This window comes from Lithobates pipiens, unplaced genomic scaffold (genome assembly GCF_037356315.1).
Source record: "Lithobates pipiens isolate NorthernLeopardFrog02 unplaced genomic scaffold, aLitPip1_a1.2 Scaffold_23, whole genome shotgun sequence".
Taxonomy (NCBI): domain Eukaryota; kingdom Metazoa; phylum Chordata; class Amphibia; order Anura; family Ranidae; genus Lithobates; species Lithobates pipiens.
Genome location: NW_027507785.1, coordinates 284,901,659 through 284,929,270, shown reverse-complemented (window position 1 = coordinate 284,929,270; position 27,612 = coordinate 284,901,659). Strand labels below are relative to the sequence as shown.

The 27,612-nt window shown below is 44.3% G+C and overlaps 1 protein-coding gene across 3 annotated transcripts in view; it reads right to left on the bottom strand.

Annotated features, from left to right (window-relative positions):
- The window catches only part of AGBL4 (AGBL carboxypeptidase 4), a 2,901,779-nt gene that overhangs the window by 1,634,384 nt on the left and 1,239,783 nt on the right, over positions 1-27,612 (bottom strand). The gene's annotated exons all lie outside the window — the stretch shown is intronic.

Sequence of the window (27,612 nt, the reverse complement as noted above, 5' to 3'; positions counted from 1 at the left end):
CACCTGTGTAAAGATAAAGGAAAACCTGCAAACATGTCTGTTGGGGGTACTTGAGGACTGAGGTTGAGAACCACTGGGTTAGAGGAAAGTCTGCCAAAATGTAGCTGTTACTCTGTCAAATTGGACCACCCCTTGGGGGGGCCCAGTCGGAGTTCCCAATGGGGTAGTAGCCTGTGGACTTGGGCTACCTGTGTGGATTTACTGCCAGTTATGGACTGCACAAATGTCTCATTTAATTACCTCAATAAAAGATGGTTATTGTTCATATAAATTGCTTGATCTGAAGTCTTCATAGGGGTGCATGTAAGGTGTATCAAAAGAACAACTAAGAACTGAGACGTTAGAGAAGATACAGTACATTGGTCTAATGAGCAGAAAAGCTGTCTTAATTGAGGCTAGCGTGCCATTGCTCATGAATTTATTATTTGTTTCACTTGCTAATCCAGTCAACCAGACAGGAAATGGGTAACACCCTTCACTAGCGATCGGCTCCCCACATAGTGGGACTGGGCTCACTGCACAGACTACCTAGGGACCTAGCCTGGAGTCATGGAGAGAGGAAAATTATGGGAGGAGAACAAGCATGGAGTTACACAGAAATGTATTTCCTGTATCTAACAGAACATACAGAACATTGTCAGTGGGAGTGAGGTGACAGGACTGTTGAGTTGCGGTAGACCGGAACAAGCTTGGTGGTACCAGCTCACAAATGCTTCACACCCGGGGAAAGGTAATCTCTAACTGAATTTGTGTTGAGGAGTGTGGCCACTGATTACAAAGTGTTAACTGTGCTATTTTGCCTGCTCACTTCTAAGTCTGGAGCATCACCCTAATGCTGAATTCACATGACCGTAGCTTCGACCTGTGTTACAGGCATTAGCGAGCGCTGTTTCACAGTGTCCCCACTAGGGGGCCTTAAGCCCCTCCCACACACTGCTGCATCCATGGATAATGGGCTGCAATTAGCAAATTAGCTCTGACCAAGCAGGGAGCCTGTCAAACCTCTGCAGAAAAACCTTATAGAAAAAAACATTAAAAGCTGTTAACCCTTACAATCCCCCAAAATATATATATCCTCTGCTCCACCCACACAGTTGCGTCATTCATTCACATGACTTTTTGAATGAAGAAACTCCAAGTCCCATCTCCCAACGAAACCTTGTAGTTCATTGACACTTCCTCTAGCTTTCAAACTGACAGCCTGTATGAAGGGCAGGTCAAGTAAGCTTGAGGTAGTGTCTGTAGGAGCCTACGATCCATTTATTGTGGGTCTCCTCTGAAAAAAAAATGCAAATTTTTTTCCTGCAAAAATAATTTTTATAATTTATAATTTTTTTCAAAAAGGTGAATTTAGCTTTAAGGCAGTCTAGATCTCAATGCTAACGAGTCAGAGTACTGTGAAGAAATACCCCCTACGACCACCATCCCACTGGGTACTTCCCAAAACCAGGGGTTGATGCAGTACAAAAACTAAACTGAACTGTGTTACAATGAAAAGGAACATTCCCAACTTCTGAAACAGTCTTAGACCAGTTTATGAGCTGAAGGTCTACATCTGGAGCCAATGGGGGTATTTCCATGTTTTAGCTGAAAGAGGAAAAACCCTTTAAAGTGACCCCAAGCTTTGCCCATCCAGGCTCACTTTAATGCAGACCTCCCTCATTTTGCCTCCTACTGTAACTGTTTAGCCCTTGGTAAACTACAATTCACTGGAGTCATAGTGCACACTGAGCTATGGACTCCCCTTGGGAGAGAATTGATTGGCCCACTATAGGCTACATGATGTTAGTACCATACTCCTCCATACCCAGAAGTACCAAGATTTTTCTGCAGTTCCACTAAATGGGGCAGTGGGGGAGTAGAGGTAAAGTTAGTATGTTCAGCTGGTGAGCTGGTTCAGCTGGTGAACATGACCAGAAGGGGGGATGGCCGAGATGCTTAGTCGATGGTGCTATAAAAGTCCATGGAAAGTCCACAGACATGTTTAGCCTGCAGTTCCTGCCTCTGAAATTCTTAGCTCTTTGATGTAGTGGTTCAGCTAGGCCTGTAATTCTATTCACATGTGTTGTTTGGTTCACCTATAGGCATCACCTCTTATACTGTGGGTTTATATTCCTTTCCCTTTGATCACTTCCTGGCCCACCTCCCAGTTTGCTTCCCTATATAAAACATGCTCAGTGCAGCTTGTGTAGCCTGAGCAAATTCCTTCTGGTGTATCAACCTCAACTTCATAGTTGCCAACTGTCCCAAATTTCCCGGGACATTCCCGGGATTAGGACATTTGTCCCGAATTAATTTTGTCCCGGGAAATTCGGTTTGTCCTGGGAAATTGAATTTCCCGTTTTTTTGCCGCCAGCCGCTAGAGTTCCACGGCCGGCGGAGACAATGTCTCCCCCCGGCCGCCATTTTTAAGAAGACCAGAAGTTGATCTTCAATAGAGTACCTGTGGCGCCACCCACCCCCAGTCTGTGGATGTGGGGGCCAGTCTGTGGATGTCGGGGGCCAGTCTGTGGATGTCGGGGGCCAGTGGTATGTCGAGGCCAGTCTGTGGATATCAGGGGCCAGTCTGGAGATGTGGTGGCCAGTCTGTGGAGTATGTGGGGGCAGATCTGTGCAGGATGTGGGGGGGGCGGTCTGTGGATGTGGGGGGGGCGGTCTGTGGATGTCAGAGGGGCACCAGATGTAAGGAGGGGTTTCGCTGATGGACACAGATGTGAGGAAGGTACCTCTGATGGGGCACCTGATGTAAGGACTAACTCCGCTTGGGACACCTGATGGCATCTGGTGGCAGGCAACATGGCTAGTGACGCGCTCATGGCTCACACTGTTTCTGCATTATGGTGAGTTGAATGACTTCATTTCATATTACAATGTAATAATAGAAATAATGCGCTTCAATCATCCTGACACCATAACAATCATGGCGCCGGGATGATTGAAGCGCCAACACCAGGTATTTGGAGTATCTTTATCTGCTGATTGTCAAACTCTGGAAAACACATATTGCTATTGTGGTGTAGGATCGGGGGGCTGCTTTCCCTCTCCCCCCTCGTTTCCCTCTCCCCCACCCCCTCCTTTCCCTCTCCATCCCGCATTCATCTCAGACTCTAACCACACCCCTTTGATCCACGCCCCATGGAAGCCACACCCATTATTTTACATAAACCCCGCCCACATCTTGCCGCGGCGCGCTTTGCCGTATTTTTACCTTTTCCTATGCCACACCTATAAACGCATGCCCCATCCCCTAATTATACCACGACTCCCCCTACTGCCAAAAAAGCATCCCAAATTTTTTTTTTTACAATGTTGCCAACTATGGAGTGGTCTCTGTATCATCAGCTGGACATACCTGGGGGCCGCAACCTGATTCTAGTTTGCTGTAAGTCCATTCCCACCATCAAGGTCCCTGGTGAAGAAGCAGGCTGAGGCTTAGACTCCACACCCTGGTGAACCCCAAGTTGGCATTCTACAAGTGCTCACTACCACAGAAACTTGAATGAATGAATGAAATACTTGTATAGCGCACAATGCGAACTGAATCGCCTCTAGGCGCTGTGGCGAGCTTTGATCATCTGCTAAAAGAGGAAGGTCTTGAATTTTTTCCTAAAAGCCAGGTGATTTTCTTCCAGGCGGATGTTGATTGGTAGAGCATTCCATAGCCGAGGCCCTTGGACAGCGAATCTCCAATCCCCCTTGGATTTATCCCGGGCTTTGGGCACAAGGAGGAGGTTTTTGTTGGCTGATCTAAGACTGCGGTTTGGTGTGTAATGATTTATTTTCTCCATTAGGTATTGCGGAGCTTCTCTATGCACACATTTGTGGGTGAGGCAAAGGGTCTTGAACGTGATCCAATTTTTTACGGTTAGCCAATGTTAGCTCCTCAGCGAAGGAGAGATATAAACTTGACACACAGAAGGCTTTCCACTCATTAATATTAATTTATCCTTTAAGGGCCAGTAAATTTCCAACAGCTTGTCGGAGAACTGTAAGGGTACCCTGGGTTTCAAAACGTCCTCACTCAAAACGTGTTCAATGTCCACAAAGATTGCATATTTTTTCTTACATATGCTTTGGTGTGTTAAGGGGCAGATGTGTTTTTTACATGCATAAATGAAAATTCATGCTATAATGCATACACTGCACATTGTTGAACTGCACAATAATGGCCCTATGAAAGTACAGTAGCAAGTAGTATTTTTCATCTTTGTGGATTTCTATGATAGGGTGATGGGCATTGGTGTCTGGGGAATGGGAGGAGAGAGGAAAGGTTTACCTGGATCTGAAGTCATTTGCAAGGGCCAAGTTCATTAGTTCTAGTGCAATACTGGGTGGTAACATTAAATATAACCTACCTTCAACAGACCAACCATTGGACAGAGAAGAATACCTGTGAATATGGAGATCTAACACAACTGCGATTGAAAACTGTCTTAAAAGACATATTATCTGAAAATGTTTGAAAGTTTCTGAAAATCAAAAACACCTTTGTGTTAGCATCCTCGAGGTAATAAGGGGCTCTACATAATTATCACATTTCTGTTTATTAAAAACACTTGTGTGCCAATTTGGTGCCCACAGTGCAGAGGGAGCTTGTAATACCCATCTCTCAATCACAGCCTTTGGCCCTGTTTTTTTACAGCCATCGGCTTCAGTACTTAGCGCAGTCATCACCGACTGACCCCCATTGGGTCCCGAGGAGTCTCGCTATCTCACAAACGCCGTGAAGCAGAGAGTTATGCAAATTCCAAATGTTCTGTTCTACATAACGACGGCAATTAATGCTAAATATCAACAGTGTCCCTTGGCATTGATTGCATCTGATTTCCATAACAACTGGCTGCCGGAGTGAAGAGACATAGGATTTATCATGAACAATTTCTAATTATTTGCCACGGTAACATGAAAAGAAGATAGAGGCAACCAGAATGCCTGTCAAATCTCCGTGGTCTTCAGAAATTAGATATCGACTGCTTTTTTTTTTTTTTTTAATCTTCCCACATTGTTGCAGGAATAGACTGTTGTTCTCAAAATGATAGGGTTAATTTAACCATGGGGTGATTATCTGCTTTGCAAAATACTATAATGGCTGTGCATCCATTTAACGTGAACCTGCTAGATACATCAATATGGTCAAACAAGAAGTACGAGTGTATGTACATTTGATAACTCTCTAATTCTGCGTACTAGTCCTAGGTGCACAGAGAGGCCCTGACTTATTCCTGACTTTGAAGTAAACCCTGCCCCCTCTAAGAAATGGTTTGTGCCCTTGCTGGTCCAAACCCCCCAAATCTTCCCTTGTAGCACAACCTCCCACCCCAGCACATATCCCCCTGTTCCCAAATCCCCACTCCTAGCACAAACCCTACTCCAATCCCCCCCATCCCCTCTCCCAGCACAATTCTCCCAAATCCCTTCCCCCTAAGTCCCTCCCCCCTCCTAGCACAAACCCCGCTCCAATCCCCCCTCCCAGCACAAATGTGGGCTGTGCTTAACTCCCGTGCAGTGCGGGGAGAAAGAGAGAACAGCTCGCATGACTCTCTCCTTCTCCCTGCAATTATGTGTACTATTGCTGGCAAAGCAGAAAGCTGTAGAGCTGCCCAATATGTCTTTAACGACCAATTATGCCATCAGTTGGTAGGATGTGGATGGGTGGCTTTCTGCTTTGCTGGCAATAGTACATATGGCTGCCGGGAGGAGGAGAGAGCCATGTGGCCTGTGCTCTCTCTCTCCTCACAGAGTCGCACTACACAGACGTTAACACAGAGTAGTGCTTAGATCGGGATGTATCCGCAGCACCCCTGAGGACTCTTTGCGGCACCCCGGTTGAAAAACCCTGGTCTATTGAAAGAACCCACATGAGTGCCCCCATAGAAAGGGGGGGGAGCCAGAAGCGCCGGGAAAGGAACCCGAAAGAGAAGGTTTGGGGCTGATCTGTGCAAAACCATTGCCCAGAGCCGGTAAGTATAGCATGTTTGTTATTAAAAATGTACAATCACTTGTAAAAATAATAAATCTACGAACAGATTCTTATAGATAACGGCAGCTTATTTATTCTTAGCATATCTTAAAGTGGTTCTTCAACCTAGAAACAAAAAATTTTAAGTCAGCAGCTACAAATACTGTAGCTGCTGACTTTTAGTTTAGGACACTTACCTGTCCAGGGATCCAGCGCGGTACTCACTCAAGCTGGCTCTTCGGACACCTGCAGGTCCAGGCGCTGGTTTACTTTGGGAAGCCAGCTGCTTGTGGCTTTACAGCTAGCTTCCCACTGAGCATGTGCGAGCTGCACTGTGATTTGTTGAATGGTCCAACGGCTTTCTGGAACCTGTGACGTGTCCTAGAAGACTGCAGGGGAGGGGGGGCAATCTTCGGCTCAGATCACCGCAACAATCTGACCAAAAAATGGGAGCAGGTACCTGTCAAAGCCAGATACCAACTCCCCCCAAAAAATATAAACTGCCAAACTTAACCACTTCAACACTGGGCCAATTCTGACACTTCTCACATATGTGTAAAAATGTACTTTCTATAAAAGTTTCTTTTATAGATAATTATTAAAAAACGTTATATATTTTTTTCAACCAGGTGCCCTAGAGAATAAAATGGTGATTATTCAGAGAATAAAATGGTGTTTTTTCAAATGCAATTTTTAGGGAAAAAATATACTTTAGTGAATTTTAATGCACAAAAACACAATATAATACCCTATTGTTTGGTAAAATATAAAAGATGATGAACATCGTAAAACAGGGTACTTAAAAATCCCCATAGGTGATGCTTTATAAGGCTTTTCAGATTACTAGTTTAAAGTTCTGGTGCTAAAATTATTCCTCTCGCTATAACATTCACTATGATATGTCATAATTGCGGTGTGAACACCATTTACATGTACGTGCGTGACCTACCGTATTTATCGGCGTATAACACCTCCTTTTCCCCCTTAAAATCATGGGAAAATCACGGGTGCGTGTTATACGCCGATCCTCCGCGATTTCTGCGCAATTTTTGGGCTCTGGGCAGCTTTCGGCCCTTCTCGCAGCTTTCGGCCGCCTTCGGCCGTTCTCGGTGGCTTTCACCCGCCTTCGGCCCTTCTTGGCAGCTTTCGGAAAACTGCCGAGAAGGGCTGAGAGTGGCCGAAAGCCGCCGATTACGGCCGAAAGCCGAGTACTGCCGAAGGCGGCCAAAAGCCGCCGAGTACAGCCGAAGGTGGGAAAAAGCCGCCGAGTACGGCCGAAGGCGGGAAAAAGCCGCCGAGTACGGCCGAAGGCGGGAAAAAGCCGCCGAGTACGGCCGAAGGCGGCCGCAAGCCGTGTACGGCCGAAGGTGGCCGAAAGCCAAGTACGGCCGAAGGCGGGCAAAAGCCGCCGAGAACTACTGTGCCCCGCCGAGATACACAGGATCTCGGCGGCGCCATTTTTAAAAATAAAAGCTGACATTATCACTGAGGGGACAACGATGCACTGACAATGACAGACAGGCTGCATGACGGACAGGCTGCATGACAAGGCTGCAAATGACACTGACAAGGCTTCAGATGGACACTGATAAGGCTGCATTGATGGGCATTTAAATGTAAGTTTTTTTCCTTTTTTTTTCACGCTGGTGCGTGTTATACGCCGATAAATACGGTACATATGTATTTCACCTTTGCATTTGACCAGTGGGGGGGTCATTTTGGGATCACATTACATTTTTTTAATTGGATTATTTATTTTATTTAAAAAAAAAAAAAATACACTGTATTTTTTTTCTCTTTTATTACTATCAGAAGGGTTGAACAACATCACTTGTGACAGCATGGGCTTTGACAGGACCCCAGGCCCGCCGGGCACATGTGATCGCTTCTGACAGAGCCAGAACGAGGATCTATGTGTGTGTTTAAACACACAAATCTACGTTCTGACAGGGGGGAGGAGACAGATTGTGTGTTCCTAGTACATAGGAACACCGATCAGTCTCCTCTTCTTGGCAGTCCCATCCCCCCACAGTTAGAACATACTGAGGGAACACATTTAACCCCTTGATCGCCCTAGTATTAACCCCTTCCCTGCCAGTGGCATTTATGCCGCGTACACACGGTCGGAATTTCGGCCAGCAGAAGACTGATGAGAGCTTTTCATTGGAAAATGTAACCGTGTGTATGCTCCATCGGAATTTTGCTGGCCGAATTTCCGCCAGCAAAAGATTGAGAGCTGGTTCTCATTTCTCAGTTTCTATTGGAAATTCCGATTGTGTGTATACAATTCCGATGCGCAAAAACTCACGCACACTTAGATTCATTTACGAGATAGAAGCTAGTGGCTACTGGGTATTGAACTTCCTTTTTCTAGTCCCGTTGTACGTGTTGTATGTCACCGCGTTCTTAAAGGTCAGAATTTGGTGTGACCGTGAGTATGCAAGACAGCTTGAGCGAAATCCTGTCGGAATTCCGTTGGGAAAACCATCAGAGCTTTTTCCAATCGTGTGTACGCGGCATAATACAGTAATCAGTTGCTATTTATAGCTCTGATCGCTTTATAAATGCCAGTGGTCCCAAAAAAGTGTCAAAAGTGTCCGATCTGTCTGCCGCAACGTCGGAGTCGGAATAAATAGTCGGAGTAAATAAAATCACAGATCGCCGCTATTACTAGTAAAAAAAATAAAAATAATAAAAATGCCATAAATCTCTCCCCTATTTTGTAGACACTATAACTTTTGCGCAAACCAATCAATATACACTTATTGCTATGTTTTTTACCAAAAATATGTAGAATACATATCGACCTAAACTGAGGAAAAAATTAGTTTTTGTTTTTTTTAAATTGGGAATATTTATTATAGCAAAAAGTAAAAAATATTGTGTTTTTTTCAAAATTGTCGCTCTTTTTTTGTTTATAACATACATAACATTTATAAAATAAAAACTGCAGAGGTGATCAAATACCACCAAAAGAAAGCTCTATTTGTGGGGAAAAAAGGGCATAAATTTTGTTTGGGTACAGTGTCGCATCGAGCACGCAATTGTCAGTTAAACTAATGCAGTGCCGTATCGCAAAAAATGGCCCGGTCAGAAAGGGGGTAAATCCTTCCGGGGCTGAAGTGGTTAATCAATAAAATGTATTATAATTACATGTCAGCATTAAGAGTTGCCCGCTGATGTGAATATTAGTGAAAGAGGGGAAAGGTCCACTTTAAAGTATAACTAAAACCAAATCTTTTTTCAAAAGAGTGAAGAGGGGCTAGAACAGCTGTCAGATTTTTTTATTGCTGTGTGTGCCCCTATTCAGAAGGTTAACCCTCTCTATTTGTCCTGGTGGCATCCAGAGATTCTCCTGGATCTTCCTTTGTCCATGTATTCATTCAGCTCGCTTATCCCTGTTCTAATTCTTGTTTCGAGTCACACAGCGTCCAACCCATGCCATCTATGTTTGTGTCTGCGTCGGATCTATTTACTGTTTAGCTCTTACCCGCAAAACACTTAAGGCTACTTTCACACTTTTCGGACGCTAGCAGGGCACTTTTAACCGCTGCCAAAGCACTTTGCAGGCGCTTCGGCAGCACTGCCCCTTGATTTCATGGGCAGGGGTGGTTTAGGAACCGTGTATACACCGCTCCTGAACCGCTCTAAAGATGTTGCTTGCAGGACTTTTTTCCCGTCCTGCAAGCGCACTGCCCCAGTGTGAAAGTACTTGGGCTTTCACACTGGGAAGGCATGAGAGGCACTTTACAGGTGCTATTTTTAGCGCTAAAATGCCTGAAAAGCGCCCCAGTGTGAAAGAGGTCTAACTGAGATCTTTATGTTCTTAATTGGAAGTGTCAATTGTCTGACTACAGACAGAGGTCATGCAATAATCTGTGCAGTGCCATGCTAAATGCCTTGTGTATGAACAAAAATAAAAATTTCTAACACCAAAATTTGAAAATTTACTCTATTATAGGCTGTGGGTACAAGACAAAAAATCCCACCACGAAACTACAGCACTGATGCACATCTTATGTTGGTGAAAAACACAAGGTGCAGGTTATAAGGCCTTTAAAGCTTGGCCTATGGATAATATAGGGTACCAAAATTTAAAGCTTGACACATTGGGTATCTATTTACTCGGCACAACCTCATCTGGTGAAAGAAAAAATGCAAAACAGACTCTGGCAGCCAAAGGGTTAAATGAAGACTACAGAATTAATACGCTCGAAACGCCTTTACATATAATATGGGCATGGTAAAGCTTTAAAGCGTAACTCCACTTTTGTTGAGAAAAAAACATTGCAGGGATTTTAACAAACTTTGTTACAGATTCCTACCTTTTGTTTTTCTGAAGGAATCTCTGTGTGTTTTTCTGTGTCCATGTAGGAAAATTTGTCTAATGGGAGTGTTTTCATAATTATCAACCAGCTGTACACCTGCAGAGCGCTGATAAGGAAAGCTGCTGGGCCTGCATCCCTTTAGAAGTGTTCCTATTGGGAGTATCCCACCAAAAATGACATTTTTGTTGCAGGAGATGCATGAAATCTGATTTGTATCTTAACCACTTGACCACTGGGCACTTAAACACCCTTAATAACCAGACCAATTTTCAGCTTTTGGTGCTCTCACATTTTGAATGACAATTACTCAGTCATGCAACACTGTACCCATATGAAATTTTTGTCCTTTTTTTCACACAAATAGAGGTTTCTTTTGGTGGTATTTAATCACCACTGGGTTTTTTATTTTTTGTGCTATAAAAGAAAAAAGACCGAAAATTCTGTAAAAAAATTTATTTTCCTGACAGACTCCATGGCAGCCTACGTGTGGGTTTAGTCCCGCCTCCATTACCCTATAGGACGACACTCCCATAAATCTTTGCTCCCTGCCACAGGCCGTGTTCTTTTTTTGTCCTCCTCCATAGGACTTAATATGTGTCTTTTTACCCTAAAGACTTACTTTTTTCTGCGTTACGGACCGGCCGTGCGACTTGGAAGTCGCAAATTTCCAATAAGCTCTAGCTACTAGCGGAGTATGGAAAAGGGGCATATGGAAGAGGCGCTGAAGAGGTGTATGCCTGGTCAATGACAGGTAAAACCGCGTTTTAAGTCGTGAACCTTGCTACTAGCAGGTGACTGTTCGCCCCCAACCTCCCCCCCTCTCAGAAGTCCGGCATGTGTGGGGACCTACCTCGGCTGGTGTCCGTCTACTGGAGTGGTGAGCCGTTTTTCTTTCCATGGCAGCATGTATTTGTCTGTTGTCTGCTTTCTTTTTTGTGCAGTGTTCCCCCGTTTTTTCATCTCCCCATACAGCGCCGTGCGGTGTATCTGGCTTGATTGGGCGGCTGGTTTCCGTGCGTTCCAGCCGCCCAGTTACTTCCTCGTTCGTCGCTCGGTCGTTCTGCGCATGCGCGAGACCGGAGCGAGGACGAGGCTTGGTTCGCGCATGCGCGATGCGGGCTTCGCGCATGCACACTAGCGTTTTAGTGACGAAAATCGTGACGTCATTATGGCGGCGAATTTAAAAACAGAAAACAGCTGGTAGTATCCCTGGGATATTTGTGAAGCCTGCAGCATCATTCCTGAGCTTTGATTCTTCTGTTTTAAGGTATGTGTCTTTATGGGATCAGTTTTTTCTCTGCCTCCTTGCTGTTTTCTGTATTTAAATTAGGCTGTTTTTTCTCCAGCCCTGATGGATCCTGTGGATGCCTCACCGCCTGCTAGTGGCCAGCCCCCTCGGAGAAGGTACTTCTTTTGGGGTTACCTGCCGGGGGGGGGGGGGGAGCAGTGGAACATTAGGGAATGTTCCACTAACACTGCTGGTTTGTTCTAAGGCCCTTCTAGGTCTACTCAACGACGAAGTTCTCACCGAGGAAGTGATTTGTCTAAGTCCCACCGCTGGCATTCCTCTTCCAGGTCCAGACGACATGATTCTCCTGCGAGAACCAGTCTCCGTAGCCGGGAATCTTCCCGCCCTTCAACAGCTCGCCCAAGTCACGGAGCTGAAGGTGTATGCTGGGGGTGCAAGACGCAGGTTCCTGCTGACAAGTCCCTTTGTGATGACTGTTATATCAAAGCGACGGGTGAAAGGAGTGACTCTGACCAACAGCTAAGGTCTATGGTGGAAAGATTGGTTAAGGACAGTCTTAAGAAGTTTGAAGCCCCCCAGTTGTCTCCCATAGAGTCTCCAAGGTCTCCGGGGAGGGAGGCTCAGGCCCAGGACACTTGGGATTCCTCGTTGCCTAGCCATCCATCTGCTGTCCTTTCAGAAAGTGAATCTGAGGAGGAAGAGTCTGGTTCAGGTTTTGACTTTGCCCTGCTCCCTCCCTTGGTCAAAGCCATTAAGGAAACACTGAACTGGGAAGAGCCGGTAGTGGCCCCGGCAAAACAAAGAAAATTTTTCAAACAATTGAGGAAAGAGCGTATTAGCTTCCCCTTCCTCTCAGAACTGGGAGAAGTGATTTCAGATGAGTGGAGTAAGGTAGAGAAAAATAATTCTCTTCTTTCTAAGATTCAGAGACTTTATCCTTTCAAGGAAGAAGAGGTTAAGAATTTGGAGTCTCCCCCTTTAGTGGACGCAGCGGTAATGCGATTGGGCAGGCATGTGACCCTTCCCCTGGAAGACACAGTCTCTTTTAAGGACGCTTTGGATAGGAGAATTGATTCTGACCTAAAGCGGATCTACCTTACGGCTGTCATGGCCTGTAAGCCGGCTTTGGCCTTAGCGGCTCTGTCTAGAGCAATGGAGGTTTGGTCCAATAATGTTGATGATTCACTCAGGAATGTTTCTGAAGATCTGGCCATGAGTTCTCCCATTCAGGAAATGAGACTGGCTTCAGCTTTCCTGGGAGAAGCCTCGATCGACATTATCCGTCTGGTGGCTCGAGTTATGCTCTCATCTGTAACTGCCAAGCGTGCCCTTTGGCTCCGTCCTTGGTTGGCCGATCCTGCTTCTAAGCAGGTTTGGTGTCGTATTCCTTTTGACGGTTCTTCCCTTTTCGGCAATAAGATGGATAGTGCCATAACTCGAGCCACTGGGGGAAAGTCGGGGTTTCTTCCCCAGGATAGACGCCTGCAGAGTCAAAGAAGATCGTTCCCTAGGAAGCAGGTTCAAGATCGTGCTAGGGAGGCACGCACTTACAGGCCTGGACGAGACTTTTCCAGATCTTGGAGGTCCAGACAGACATCTCTCAAGAAGTCTGCGAAAAGCAGTTCAATGGGGGAGAAGGAGCCGACTAAGTCCTTTTGAGATCAAGCCCGTCCAGGCGGTCCAGGTAGGAGCACGTTTGTTCCACTTTCGACACGTTTGGGCGGCCTTGATCCAGGATTTTTGGACCGTCAAGACGGTTTCCTCCGGACACACGTGGACGTTCAGCAGTGTACCCAAACTCAAATGTGTTCCCACATCCATTCCAAAATCGGAAGAAAAAAGACAAATTCTTCTAGCTTACATAAAATCTTTGTTGGATCAAGGCGCCGCTATTCCTGTTCCAGATGTCCAGCGCGGCAGGGGAATGTATTCACCTCTTTTCCTGGTCCAGAAGAAGAACGGTACATGGAGACCTGTAATAGACCTGACGCATGTAAATCGCTACATAAAAAAGGAAAAGTTCAAAATGGAAACACTGTCCACGATTCAACAATCAGTTCAGCCAGGGGACTGGCTTGTCTCAATAGACCTCAAAGACGCCTATTTTCACGTCCCAGGGGCCACAGAGTTCCAACAGTTTCTTCGTTTTTCCATTGGCCAGTTCCATTTACAGTTTACTTGCCTTCCTTTCGGACTGTCAACCTCCCCTCGCACTTTCTCGAAAGTCCTTCTGGCAGTTGTAGCCTTGTTGAGAGTCAGAAAGATCCGGATTCATCATTATCTAGACGATCTGCTTCTTCTCGCTCAGGACAAGGATTGTCTCTTGAGCCACAGGGATCAAGTCATTGCAACCCTCAAAGAATTCGGTTGGCTCCTGAATTTAGAGAAGAGCCAGTTGGTTCCTACACAGTCTCTCGTGTTCCTCGGCGCCCTGTTCAACACGGCAAGAGGTACCATCTCTCTACCCGAGGAGAAGATTGCAGTAATACGAGACAGGATCCACCTAGCTCTCTCCTCATCTCGTCTCAGTGCTCTTCATTGCCTAAAGATCATTGGCACCATGGTGTCTACTATAACGATGGTGAAGTGGGCACAATGGAGGATGCACCCCTTTCAGGTGGGGTTTCTCCGTCAATGGTCGGGAGAGAAGGCCCAGTCCATCGAAGTTACTCAGACCATGAGAGGTTCCCTCCTTTGGTGGCTTCGTCGGGAGAATCTACTGAATTGTCATTCTCTTCTGCCAATCAAATGGATCTCAGTGACGTCAGATGCCAGCAACAAAGGCTGGGGGGCACATTGTCTGTCGGAAGTGGCTCAGGGCATTTGGGACTTTCCCTCTCGGGGAATAGTGTCGAATGTGTTGTAACTACGAGCAGCCTTCCTAGCGCTGTTGGCATTTCCACATCTGATAGTGGGTGCATCCGTAGTCCTCAGGCTGGACAATACGACTGCGGTCGCATACGTGAGGAAGCAAGGGGGCACCAGAAGTCAGTCTTTGCTGAAGGAAGTGGATCCAATAATGCGTTGGGCCCAGAGGAACCTGTCCAACCTAACAGCAGCCTATGTACCCGGAGTCCTCAATGTCCAGGCGGACTTTCTATCACGAGTCCACTTGGACAACAACGAGTGGACCCTTCACGAAGAAGTGTTCCAGTGGGTTCTATCCCTGGGGATGTCTCCAGAAGTGGACCTATTCGCCTCTCGTTTCAACAAGAAGCTAACAAGGTTCTATTCAAGGTTCAAGGATCCGCAGGCCTACGGGATAGATGCCCTAACAGAGCTATGGCGATTCCACAAGGCATATGCCTTCCCTCCAATGCCAATCATCTTCCAATTCCTGAAGAGACTCAGATGGGAAGGAGTAGAACTATTGGCAATAATCCCGTACTGGCCCAACAGGCCCTGGTTTCCTCTCCTACCCCTGCTCAGCTTTCGGGACCCGGTTCCTCTTCCGTCCAGGCGGGACCTTCTCTCCCAAGGGTCGGTTCTCCATCCATGTCCGGCTCAACTCCGGTTGAAGGTCTGGTTCTTGAGAGGGGAAGGCTGGAAGCTCTAGGATGTCCTAAGGAAGCCATCCCCACTCTCCTAAGTGCAAGGAGAAGAAGCACTAATAAAGTGTATGAACGAATTTGGGCCAAGTTCGTTTATTATGTGTCCTCCAGAACCAGTTCCTATGTTTCACCCACAGTTCAAGATGTGTTGGGGTTCCTGCAATCAGGTTTGGACTTACCTTTATCAGTTAGCTCCCTTCGGGTTCAAGTTTCAGCTATTTCTGCTTTTACAGGGGTTCAGCCACACTCTTATTCAGCAGTTTTTTAAGGGTGCTGTAAGATTGAGACCCCAAAGAAAACCCAGATTCCCTAAATGGGATCTACCTCTAGTCCTGGACTTCTTTTCTCTGCTCAGTAAGGATCTCTCCATCCGAGAACTTACCTTGAAAACCGCGTTCCTGGTGGCGGTCACCTCAGCGAAACGAGTTTCGGAAATTCAAGCTCTGGGAGTCAAGGAGCCTTTCCTAACCTTTTTTCCGGACAGAGTGGTCCTAGTTCCAATGTTGGGGTCAAACCCTAAGGTCACTTCGGTCTTTCATGATAATCAGGAAATCTCTCTACCCTTATTCAGATCCTCGGATTCCTCAGAAATTCATCCTCTTGACATTGGACGCTCTTTAAAGCTCTACTTGGAAGCTACAGCTCCGTTCCGGCAGTCGGACTTCCTGTTCGTTCTGTTCTGTGGAAAGAACAAGGACACTAGAGCATCAGTCAGGGCAATTGCAGCATGGATAGTTCAAGCGATCCAGTGGGCATACAGAGAAAAGGGCTTGGCTCCTCCTCAGGCGGTGACGGCACATTCGACCAGAAGTCTTTCTACCTCGTGGGCAGCTTCTCACCATGTGGCCCCTGACGTGATATGCAGGGCAGCCTCGTGGTCTTCCATTCACACCTTTATGTCTCATTATTGTGTTGAGCCAGCGGCTTTATCCTCAGTTGATTTTGGAGTTAAAGTTTTGTCAGTTGACGGTGTCAAATAAATCTTTGTTAAGCAGCATTTTTTGCCCACCCGGGTGTGTCTTGGCGAATTATTTCCCACACGTAGGCTGCCATGGAGTCTGTCAGGAAAACTGAAAATTTATGTCAAATACTTACCGTAATTTTCCTTTCCTGATGGACTCCATGGCAGCAGGAGTTCCCTCCCAAATGGCTGGAGTAGGATAGTTACCGAACACGGCCTGTGGCAGGGAACAAAGATTTATGGGAGTGTCGTCCTATAGGGTAATGGAGGCGGGACTAAACGCACACGTAGGCTGCCATGGAGTCCATCAGGAAAGGAAAATTACGGTAAGTATTTGACATAAATTTTCAGTTTTTCTTCGTTTCTGTTATAAAATTTAGCAGATTAGTAATTTTTCTTCATACATTTTGGCCAAAATTTATACCACTACATATCTTTGGTAAAAAATAAGTACAAATTGGTGGATATTAGTTGGTTTTTGTGAAAGTTATAAAGTCCACAAGCTATGGTGCCAATATCTGAAAATTGATCACACCTGAAGTACTGACGGCCTATTTCAATTCTTGAGACCCTAACATGCCAGAAAAGTACAAATACCCCCCAATGACCCCTTTTTGGATATAAGACATTCCAAGGTATTTAGTAAGAGGCATGATGAGTTTTTTGAAGTTGTAATTTTTTCCCACAATTCTTTGCAAAATCAAGATTTTTTTTCCTTTTTTTTTCTTCACAAAATTGTCATATTATCAGGTTATTTCTCACACACAGCATATGCATACCACAAATTACACCCCAAAACACATTCTGCTATTACTCCCAAGTACGGCGATACCACATGTGTGAGACTTTTACACAGTGTGGCCAAATACAGAGGCCCGACATGCAGGGAGCACCATCAGGCGTTCTGGAGCACCCAGGCCAATTCTGACATTTCTCTCCTACATGTAAAAATCATAATTTATTTGCTAGAAAATTACATAGAATCCCAAAAAATTATATATTTTTTTTAGCAAAGACCCTAGAGAATACAATGGTGGTTGTTGCAAATTTTTATCTCGCACGGTATTTGCGCAGCAATTTTTCGAACGCGTTTTTTGGGGGAAAAAAACTGTTTTGTGCTTAAAAAAAACCAAAACAGTAAAGTTAGCCAAATTTTTGCATAATGTGAAAGATGAACTTATGCTGAGTATATAGATACCTAACTTGTCACTCTTCAAAATTGCACATGCCCGTGGAATGGCGCCAAACGTCTCTACTTAAAAATCCCCATAGGCAACGCTTGAATTTTTTTTTTACTGGTTACATGTTTTGAGTTACAGAGGAGGTCTAGGGCTAGAATTATTGCACTCGCTCTAACGTTTGCAGCGATACCTCACATGTGTGGTTTGAACACCGTTTTCATATGTGGGCAGGACTTACATATGTATTCGCTTCTGCATGTGAGCACATGGGGACAGGGGCACTTTAAATATTTTTTTTTTTTTATTGTTCATTTTACTTTATTTATTTTAGTTTGAAATTTTTTTTCCCCAAAAATACATTTTTGATCACTTTTATTCCTATTACAAGGAATGTAAACATCCCTTGTAATAGGAATATGGGATGACAGGTCCTCTTTACAGTGAGATATGGGGTCAATAAGACCCCGCATCTCACCTCTAGGCTGGGGAGCTTGAAATAAAAAAAAAGATTCTGGCTTTGATCGTATTGCCGAGTTGGTAGAAGCACCGGAGGGCGGGGCGTCTATGGCTGGGTATTGCAGGGTATCTCCAAGTATGGCTGGGTATGGCAATTTATGGCAGGGTATTGCAGAGTATTGGCAGGGTATTGCAGAGTATTGGCGGGTATTGGCAGGGTATTGCAGAGTATTGGCGGGTATTGGCTGGTATTGCAGAGTATTGGCGGGTATTTCAGAGTATTGGCGGGCATTGCAGAGTATTGGCTAGTATTGCAGAGTATTGGCGGGTATTGCAGAGTATTGGCGGGTATTGGTGGGTATTGTCTGGTATTGCAGAGTATTGGAGGGTATTGGCTGGTATTGCAGAGTATTGGCGGGTATTGCAGAGTATTGGCGGGTATTGCAGAGTATTGGCTAGTATTGCAGAGTATTGGCGGGGTATTGGAGAGTATTGGCTGGGTATTGGAGAGTATTGGCGGGTACTGGAGAGTATTGCAGAGTATTGGCTGGTATTGCAGAGTATTGCAGAGTATTGCAGAGTATTGGTGGGGTATTGCAGAGTATTGGTGGGGTATTGCAGAGTATTGGTGGGGTATTGCAGAGTATTGGTGGGGTATTGCAGAGTATTGGTGGGGTATTGGAGAGTATTGGTGGGTATTGGAGAGTATTGGCTAGTATTGCAGAGTATTGGCAGGGTATTGCTGACACCGATCGGTACAGAGAGGGGAGGGAGGAACCGGCGTCATAACATGACGCCGGTTTGTTTACAAGTGATCACTCCGTCATTTGATGGAGGGATCATGTGGTAAACGGCCGCGATGAGCGGCCGTTTACCGTGATCCGTGATGCTCTCAGCAGAATTTTGGGAGGCCGTTAATTAACGCCCTCTCAAAGTTAGACAACCACCCTGAAGCCGTTAATCGGCTATGGGCCGGTTGTTAAGTGGTTAATGCAGACTTCTGGGAAAATTGGTGAGTCAATCCCACAAGCATGAAATTATGTTTCTGGGGCGTGGACTGTACCCATTCAGTGTACAGAACACCTTCAGGTAGCCATATTGCATTGCATTTTCAGAAAATAATAATTTACAGTATGACTTGTGTCTCGATTGTATACGCTACATTATTTTTTTCTTTATTTGCAAATATTTTTTTCCCCATGAAAGTGGAGTTACCCTTTAAATGTATTCCTGTATATGGAAATCATTCCCTTCCTTCTTTGTCCTTAAAATTGCCCCAATGCACACTCTGCATAAGGACTCCTTGCCCCTCCTGTTATGTGAGATAATGACCTTGACTGAGAAACTATTCCTGAGACACCACTGAAGCACGAGCCATAATATTATCCTAATAAATGTATGCATCTCTCCGCTTACATCCACACATAGAAAAATGTAAGATTCTTGTGTGGAATGTACTCTGTTTTTTTTTTTGTTTTTTTTACATTTGTGTAAAAAAGCGCATAGCAACCGCAAATAAAGTCATCCAAAGCAACTATCACCCCCCCCCCCCTCCATTTTTTTTTATGCAGCTGCTCTTTAAAGTCATTGTGCCATCCAATCAGAAGCATCTATTGATTTTTTTCACTAGGTTTAAGTGGCTTTGGACATTGATCAATGATTTAAAAGAGAAATACTAAATCTTATGGATGGGGCAGGCGCGTAGGGCAGGCCTGTGTGATAAAAAAGCAGGCTGAAGAAATCTGAGAAGGAATATTTAACACAAGGCTGCTGGAATGCTCGCTGAAAAGGTTGCTAATGGATTTTCTGTAACCGTATTTCTTGCAGAAATGATGCGCCAAAGAATAAGGGTTTGCAGCTGTAGCCCGGTCACTATTTGCAAAATGCTGCAAAATGTATTAGTACCAGCAATTAGCAAAATCTCTTCTACCCCTGATTAACGTGCTTGGGAATTAGCGACGGGCTGAATATTTTTCTGTCGCAATCTGGTTCTTCATCTTTGCCTAGTACAGTCTATGCAGATAAGTGAAAGGGAATGTATGTGCTTTGAAATACGGGAGCTTCCATTGCTGATTTATTCTTAAAGATGCAGGTTCCAGGGCTATCATTTTGAATCTGCTTTCTTGGCTAGGGAGTCACTAACCTGGGATCTGCATTTCAGTAGCTGCATGCTTGCTATCTGTTTACATGTTGGGGAGATTTTCCATCATTGCACGCGTCTAGTACATGCTATATGGTTGATTGTGATTGATGTTTTTAAAGTTGAATTCAGCCCTCATTCTCCCATAGTCCAACTATTGTCAGCACACCCTCCTCTCCCCTGCAGCTGCCACTCACTGACACAGGGAAGCTGAAGGTGCAGGAATACATGATCAAATCGGAATGCAGTGTCAAATTAAAGGAGTACAGCCAAAGCTCATTTGGCTGTACTTTTCCTGTGGATCTCAGGAGTGCAGTGTGTTCTGCACTCCCGTGACCCATTTTCAGCAGACAGTGGGCTGAAGCCAGCTGTTGGCTGATGTCACAGAGCAGGTTCAGGCTCACGGAAGATCGCAACAATGGAGTTGATATCCACCCACATGCCTAGGCTGGCAAGCGGTCCAGCCTCACAGCAAGCCCCTAACAGCCTGAACCGGCCAGTCCCGTCCCCTTCACAGCCCAGAACTCCAATGAGTGAGGGAGGAGGAAGAGCAGAGAGCTGCTGATTAACAGTCACCAGATCTCTGCTCAGAGAACTCTGAGATCCGAGTGATCAACGGTGTTAGATCGCTCGTTTTCAGTGTCAGAGACACCGGGGGCCAGATGCTGCATTCACCTAGGTAAGCATGAATCTTAAAAAAACAAAACAAAAAATATACATTTTTTTTAAACTTGGTGGAGGCCCCTAGGCAGTCAACCCCAGGTTTCTGGAAGTTTCTTGTGTACACGCTCTAGTGAAATAACATTGAACTAAGTGGTGTGCACTGATGAAAGGAAAGTCTGGATGACCACACTAAAAGACAAGGTGCGCATTATTATTCTTCAATCAAACAGCATAAAAACTCCATACAGTAATCCAGAGGGGGGGAAGGTTCACGTGTTTTGTGCTAACCTCTGCACTTAAAGTGTTACTAAACCTACAACAGTAAAATCAGTCTGTCTATGCAGTAAAGCATGCACATAAATGTGAATTTACAATTCATTGTGGTCCATTGCTTTGGCAAAAAAAAAAAGTTGCAGCTGCATTTTTTGATGTATTGCTTGTGAATGGTTAAATTATGAATGGATTGTGGTGGGCCACTGGGACAAAAAAGCAAACACAGTAGATTAAGACTTCCTCCACCACTGGTCACCAGTCATTTTCTGGTTAGTACTATGACCAGTGCCATTCAACCTATTCCTGTCATCACAAGAGAATATTGTAGAGGATGGAGATCAAGTCATTACAAAGTGCTGTTATCTGCACCATTCAAGGCCATCCAATGGCATGGCAAAGAAACCGTTCTTATCGCATGACTGGCCAGAAGATGATAGGAATGTAGGTATGTGTAGGGAACTTGCCTTATACAGGAGTGTCCCTAGCTCACATTTTGTGTTGTAGCCAAGTTGTAATCAGCCTGAGCTGAAATTGGTATAATTTTGCTTCTGTTGGGTTTTCCCTGAGCTCAGGGTATTCTTTGATTATGCCTGTTACAGAGAATTGTTCATCCGGAGATAATTTATTACAACACAATATTGCTGAGCTGTCAATATTTATGTCTCCCTGGCCAACCTCCAGGAGGTTTATTGTCAGTGCTGCATGCTGTGGAAGGATATCCAATGTGGGGTGGGGTGTCCTTGTCTTGATTGGACACAGCCAATCACATGGTTAAAGAGCCACGGCCGCATCTCTTTACACAGATCAGGGTTGCACCTTGTCCTAGCAACCCGGGAGCGTGCGAGAGCAGTAGTTATGGGAGGCTATCATATGATGTCCACCCAGAACGAGAGCCGCATTGCCCAGCCATCATTTGACAGCCGGCGGGCGGGAAGAGGTTAAACGAAAGTTGTATGATCTGGTATCGTATGAAATAAATGTTCGTGCTTGTCCGATCGGATAATAACACAAGGTCAACTATCGAAAGCTCTGTACTAAAGATCAGATTATCGTACGATCGCTTCAAAAGAGGTATTTTTTTTGTATGATTTTCAGATTGTGTGTATGGTCCATTAGTGCTAAGCTTTCTACTAACATTGATGCCACATATACACAATCGGAATTCTCATCGGAAAAAGCTCTGATGGTTTTCCCGACGGAATTCGGCTCAAGCTGTCTTGCTAATGCCTACACACGGTCACACCAAATTCCGATCGTTTATAACGTGGTGACGTACAACACGTACGACAGGACTAGAAAAAGGAAGTTCAATAGCCAGTATCCAATAGCTTCTGTCTCATAGTTAAATCTGAGCATGCGTGATTTTTGGCGTGTCGGAATTGCATACATGTGATCGGAATTTCCGATAGAAAGTTTTTCCGTCTGGAAAATTGAGAACATGCTATCAATTTTTGGCTGGCGGAAATTCGGACAGCTAAATTCCAATGGAGCATACACATGGTCGCATTTTCCAATGAAAAGCTCTCTTTGGTCTTTTTCTGGCCGGAATTCCGATCGTGTGTACGCGGCATAATAGTTTATTAGAGCAGAGCACTTGGCAAAGTTTTTCTTTGCATTCCATCCCAATATGGCCTACACAGGACTATAGAGGAGGGCTTTTTGTACAAGCTCTTTCCTTCAATGCCATTTATCAAATATTACCAGGTGGTGATCAACAGCAGATGATGTCTCCAGCAAGCACAGAGTTAAGATGACAATAAACATCCTAAGCCTTCCTGCCCAAATGTCAAGGGAAAACTCCCTGTACTATTGTTACAAACAGCAGATGCTGCCAATTAACTTAAAACTGCATCCAAGAAAGCCTTTTGTTTGCCTTTTTTTGTGACATTATGCACAGTGTCACCTTTGCTGGAGAGGACATGTTTCTTCTTTTACTGTCAATCAATTGACCCCTATAAAGCTGACAAGTACAAACTATATAAGTGCTGGATGAAAGTGATATATATAGATTTGATTTTTTTTAAATGTGATGGTTGACACTGCTTTCTTGGAGTGCATTTACAAAATGACTGAGCAAAAAGGGGCTGATGCTATTTAAGCGGATTTCCAAGAAAAATAAAAGATTCACATTTGCTCCCTGAGCATTACTCTACATAGGGTGTACACCTGTATATATAAAAAAAATAGCAGAGATATGTGTCCATCAAAAATGAATGCAAACTCTTTGAATTGGGCAAAAGTGAATGTTCTTAAGCAGGGGCGGACTGACAACTCATGGGGCCCCTGGGCAATAGGAGATTATGAGGCCCCCAGGCAATAGAAGATTTTGTGGCCCCCAGGCAATAGGAGATTATGGGGCCCCCAGGCAATAGGTTGATTTAAAAAAAAACACAGACTGTCCCTGGTTTTATTGAGGCTGGCAACCCTGATGGGGCCCCTTAGTGGCATGGGGCCCTCAGGCAGTGCCCGAGTGCCTGAATGTTCAGTCTGCCCCTGTTCTTAGGCTATAGCCATCAAAATATTATTCATTGAACTGTGTGATTGGGGTAAAATACCACGTTATGGTACCACCTAGATGGCGCTGAGTATCATAGGGAATAATTGTGCTCCTCAACTCCTTCTAGTGGCCATAATGGGTTATTTTTCCCAATCAATGAATAGCATTCAATTTGCAGAGAAAATATATTCAGTTTTGCTCAATTTGCACAGAAAAAATGCAAACAATTGAATAGAGATGTTCAACTTTATACTTCTATATATTTTTTATTTTATTTTCATTATATATATATATATATATATATATATATATAAAGACGATGGGACTCATGCTTTTAATGCAATATCTTCTTTAGTCTAATAAAGGAATAGTCCATAATAGTCCATAGTAACAGCAGTAGCCACTGTACAGTTCTGAGAAAACAACTGCTCTTTGTCAGGCTATATTTGGCTTGTGTAACATCCTACTACATACACTGACATATAAATACGACAATCAAGGGTATACCACACAAGTGTACGGCCCAAATCAACAATCAATATAATCACAGTAGTTCAAAATTAACCCCTTCAGTATAAGCCTATATCAGTCAATCAGGATCATCATATATCATATACATGGAAAATATATACTGATTCCCATTCAAAAAATTATCATTGGTATCCTTCATCAAAGGTGCAGTATATATTATAATCATCTAATCCTTAGATATCTATTTATCCCGGCCAAATTCTAAAAAGGGAAAGAAACAATTATATTACAAACATAAAATTAGCTAGTCATAACCAGTGCATCAGAGAAACAAATATAGATCATAATCATTATTTATACCATTGGGGCTTAATATATGTATTCTATTGATCCACCAGATCCCCTTCTTCTTATATACCTTTGTCTTAATATTGCTATGCAGTCTTATGCGGCGTACACATGACGGGACTTTCCAGCAGACTAGGTCTGATGGAATCAGTGCGTCGGACTATCTGATCGTGTGTGGGCTAATCCAGTCGTTTTTCATTTCAAATCTGTCCGACTGACCCGGTGAAAACCGTTCGTCTGTATGCTGGTCCGATGGACCAAATACGACGCAAGGGAAGCTATTGGCTACTGGCTATTGAACTTCCTTTTTCAGTCCCGTCTTAAGTAATCACATTAAAAATGAACGGTTGTGTGTACGCGGCATTAGAAGCAGGAAAGAAATGTTCAGAGTAACTCTAGGTTCATGCTTATGCATTTTTGGTGCGTTTTGCAGTTTGCAGAAACGCACTACAGTCCATTTTACATGGTTTCCTATGGTACACGTTTCACATCTATGTGTTTTTCATCCGACGTGTTTTTGGAAAGGGTTAGGGACATTTTTACTGCAGCAGATTGCGTTTTGCATGTGAGAGGCTTCAATGGACCCTCACCAAAAACGCAAGTATTGTGTGTTTAATGGGTTTTTAAATGCGTTCTGCATTTTGCATGGCATTCTTCTCCATAGCACAATGTGTATAGCTGGTTGTTAAAGCAGAATTCACCCAGAATTCGAACTTCCGCTGATCCAGTTCCTCCTCCAGGTATTTGCTCCCACTTCTGGCAAAAATGCGCCGCAGATTCTGCACTGAACTATGCCATGTCTGGCCCCTCCTCCTTCCCCCGCTTTCTTCTGGGAGACACACAGTTCCCAAAAGACAGCATGAACCAGTCAGAACACGTAGCGTGACTTGCAAAAGCGCAGTAGGAAACAGGCTGTTCAGTTCCTGTTTACTTTACTGAAGATCCCGATGCCTGCACACAGAGCCAAGGGATGGGTCGGCTTTGAGTGAGGACATCGCGGGCGCACCTGGCCAGGTAAGTGCCTTATATTAAAAGTCAGCAGCTGCAGTATTTGTTATTGACTTTTTTTTTTTTGCAGGTAGAACTCTGCATTAAAGAGGAAGTAAACTCATCAGGGTTTTACTTCCTCTTTTTTCCCCTGCAAAGTAAAAGCATAATGGGCTAGTATGCATCGAAGCCCGTGATGTCCCCGCTGGTGGTTGCATCCATCTTCGCCCCTCTTCCTTACGGGGCCTCGGACTCCAGCTCTGTGACTGGCCTGAGTCACGTGACATCACTCCGGTGCATGCACGCGGGACCTGCCGGTCATGGCACAGGCCCTTCAGAAACGGCGTGCCCTTTCTTCAGTGCACATGCACTTGCACGTTGGCGCAAGCATATATGATAAATATCTCCTAAACCTGCACAGTTTCCAGTACCTACAGGTTAGCCATATTATAGGCTTACCTGTAGATAAAAGTGGTGTAACTAGGCTTACAACCATTTTAAGGAGCAGGCCGGGAAGCGGCTTGCTATGGTGGGCTCCAGTGATGGGCGGGGGGAGGAGCCAGGAGCACCAGCGGGGGACCCTATATGAGGAGGATCAGGGCTACTCTGTGCACTTTGAGAAATTATTCATGCCCCATGAAATTTTCCACATTTTGTCATATTACAACCAAAATTGTAAATGTATTTTATTGGGATTTAATGTGATGGACCAACACAAAGTGGCACATAATTGTGAAGTGGAAGGAAAATAATAAATGGTTTTCAAAATGTTTTACAAATAAATATCTGAAAAGTGTGGTGTGCATTTGTATTCAGCACCCTTTACTCTGATACCCCTAACTAAAATCTAGTGGAACCAATTACCTTTAGAAGTCACCTAATTAGCAAATAGAGTCCACCTGTGTGTAACTTAATCTCAGTGTAAATAGAGCTGTTCTGTGAAGCCCTCAGGGGTTTGTTAGAGAACCTTAGTGAACAAACAGCATCATGAAGGCCTAGGAACACCCCAGACAGGTCAGGGATAAAGTTGTAGAGAGGTTTAAAGCAGGGTTAGGTTATAAAAAATATCCCGAGCTTTGAACATCTCACGGAGCATTGTTCAATCCATCATCTGAAAATGGAAAGAGTATGGCACAACTGCAAACCTACCAAGACATGGCCGTCCACCTAAACTGACAGGCTGGGCAAGGATAGAATTAATCAGAGAAGCAACCAAGGGGCCCATGGTAAATCTGGAGGAGCTGCAGAGATCCACAGCTCAGGTGGGAGAATCTGTCCACAGGACAACTATTTTGTTTGTGCACTTCACAAATCTGGCCTTTATGAAAGTGTGGCAAGAAAAAAGCAACTGTTGAAAGAAAGCCATAAGTCCCACTTGCAGTTTGCGAGAAGCCACGTGGGGGAACACAGAAAACATGCGAAAGAAGGTGCTCTGGTCAGAATAAAAACTCCTGATATATTAACTGTATGTGGGCAATTGAAAGATTCAAGACTTCTACGAAGAACGTTCCTGTCGGAGAATATCTGGATTCTATTGTCAGTCATCTATGGCAGGAAACAAGATTTCATGGACTTCTGTGGACATTGGTTGTTCAGACATGACATAACTTTTAATTGAACCAGTGGCACCATTACGGTGGAATATGTCTGAGCAAAGATTGGGAAACCCTAAGCTATAACATATTGAGCTCCCAGTGGCTACCTTCCTGCCACTGGGAAAACAGGTAAATAGACCCGACTTAGGGTAAGTGATTAAATTAAAATCTTTATCCTGCAATAAGTACACACAATCTTTAAACCATTGAAACATTTAGTAGGAGATTTGATAGATCTTTAGATAAACAACCTATTTTAACAGCTCTTTGAATAAAGCAAACTCCTTTAATACAGTTTCCAAAACTTGGGAAAGATATCAGAGCTACATGATTAAAAATCTAATTTCTAAGTGGTAGAGGTTAGAAGAGACTTTAAATAGGGCAAACACAGATCAGATTAACACAAAGATGCTCACATAACTGATAGGTCATGGGGTCCTTTCCTGACATTTCCAGTTTTTCAACTTCTGAGCACTTCTATCATTAATGGTTTACTCTGTGATTCAGGTCTCTTCAAGGTTACAGCTACTCTGGAATGCACCTCAGTGGTAATTTTTTGTTAAGAGCTGTCCAACCCAAGTTGTATTTTCAGAGGGATATGTGACTTAATGGGGTTAGAAGGGCCGGGATTTATTCCCAGTGGAGACCTCTTCAAGGTCACCAGAAATCAAATCAAGTTTCTTGTCTGTTCCAAGCTGTCACATCCAAACATTTGGATTGAAAGCATTTGCTCTTGATGTCACCTTCTGCTTTTTAGGAGATGTTTTATTTCTGAACTTTTTCAATTTAAATAAAGAGACAAAGAAGCTAGCTGGATACAGCAGCTCCATCTGGGACATGTTACTGACAGTCAACTTCTCTGACCTTGAACAACTGCTTTACTCTCAAGTCCCAAGACCATACAGTAGAGGTCTTAACTTTAAATTGAATTCAGATAAATACATTCCAGGTGC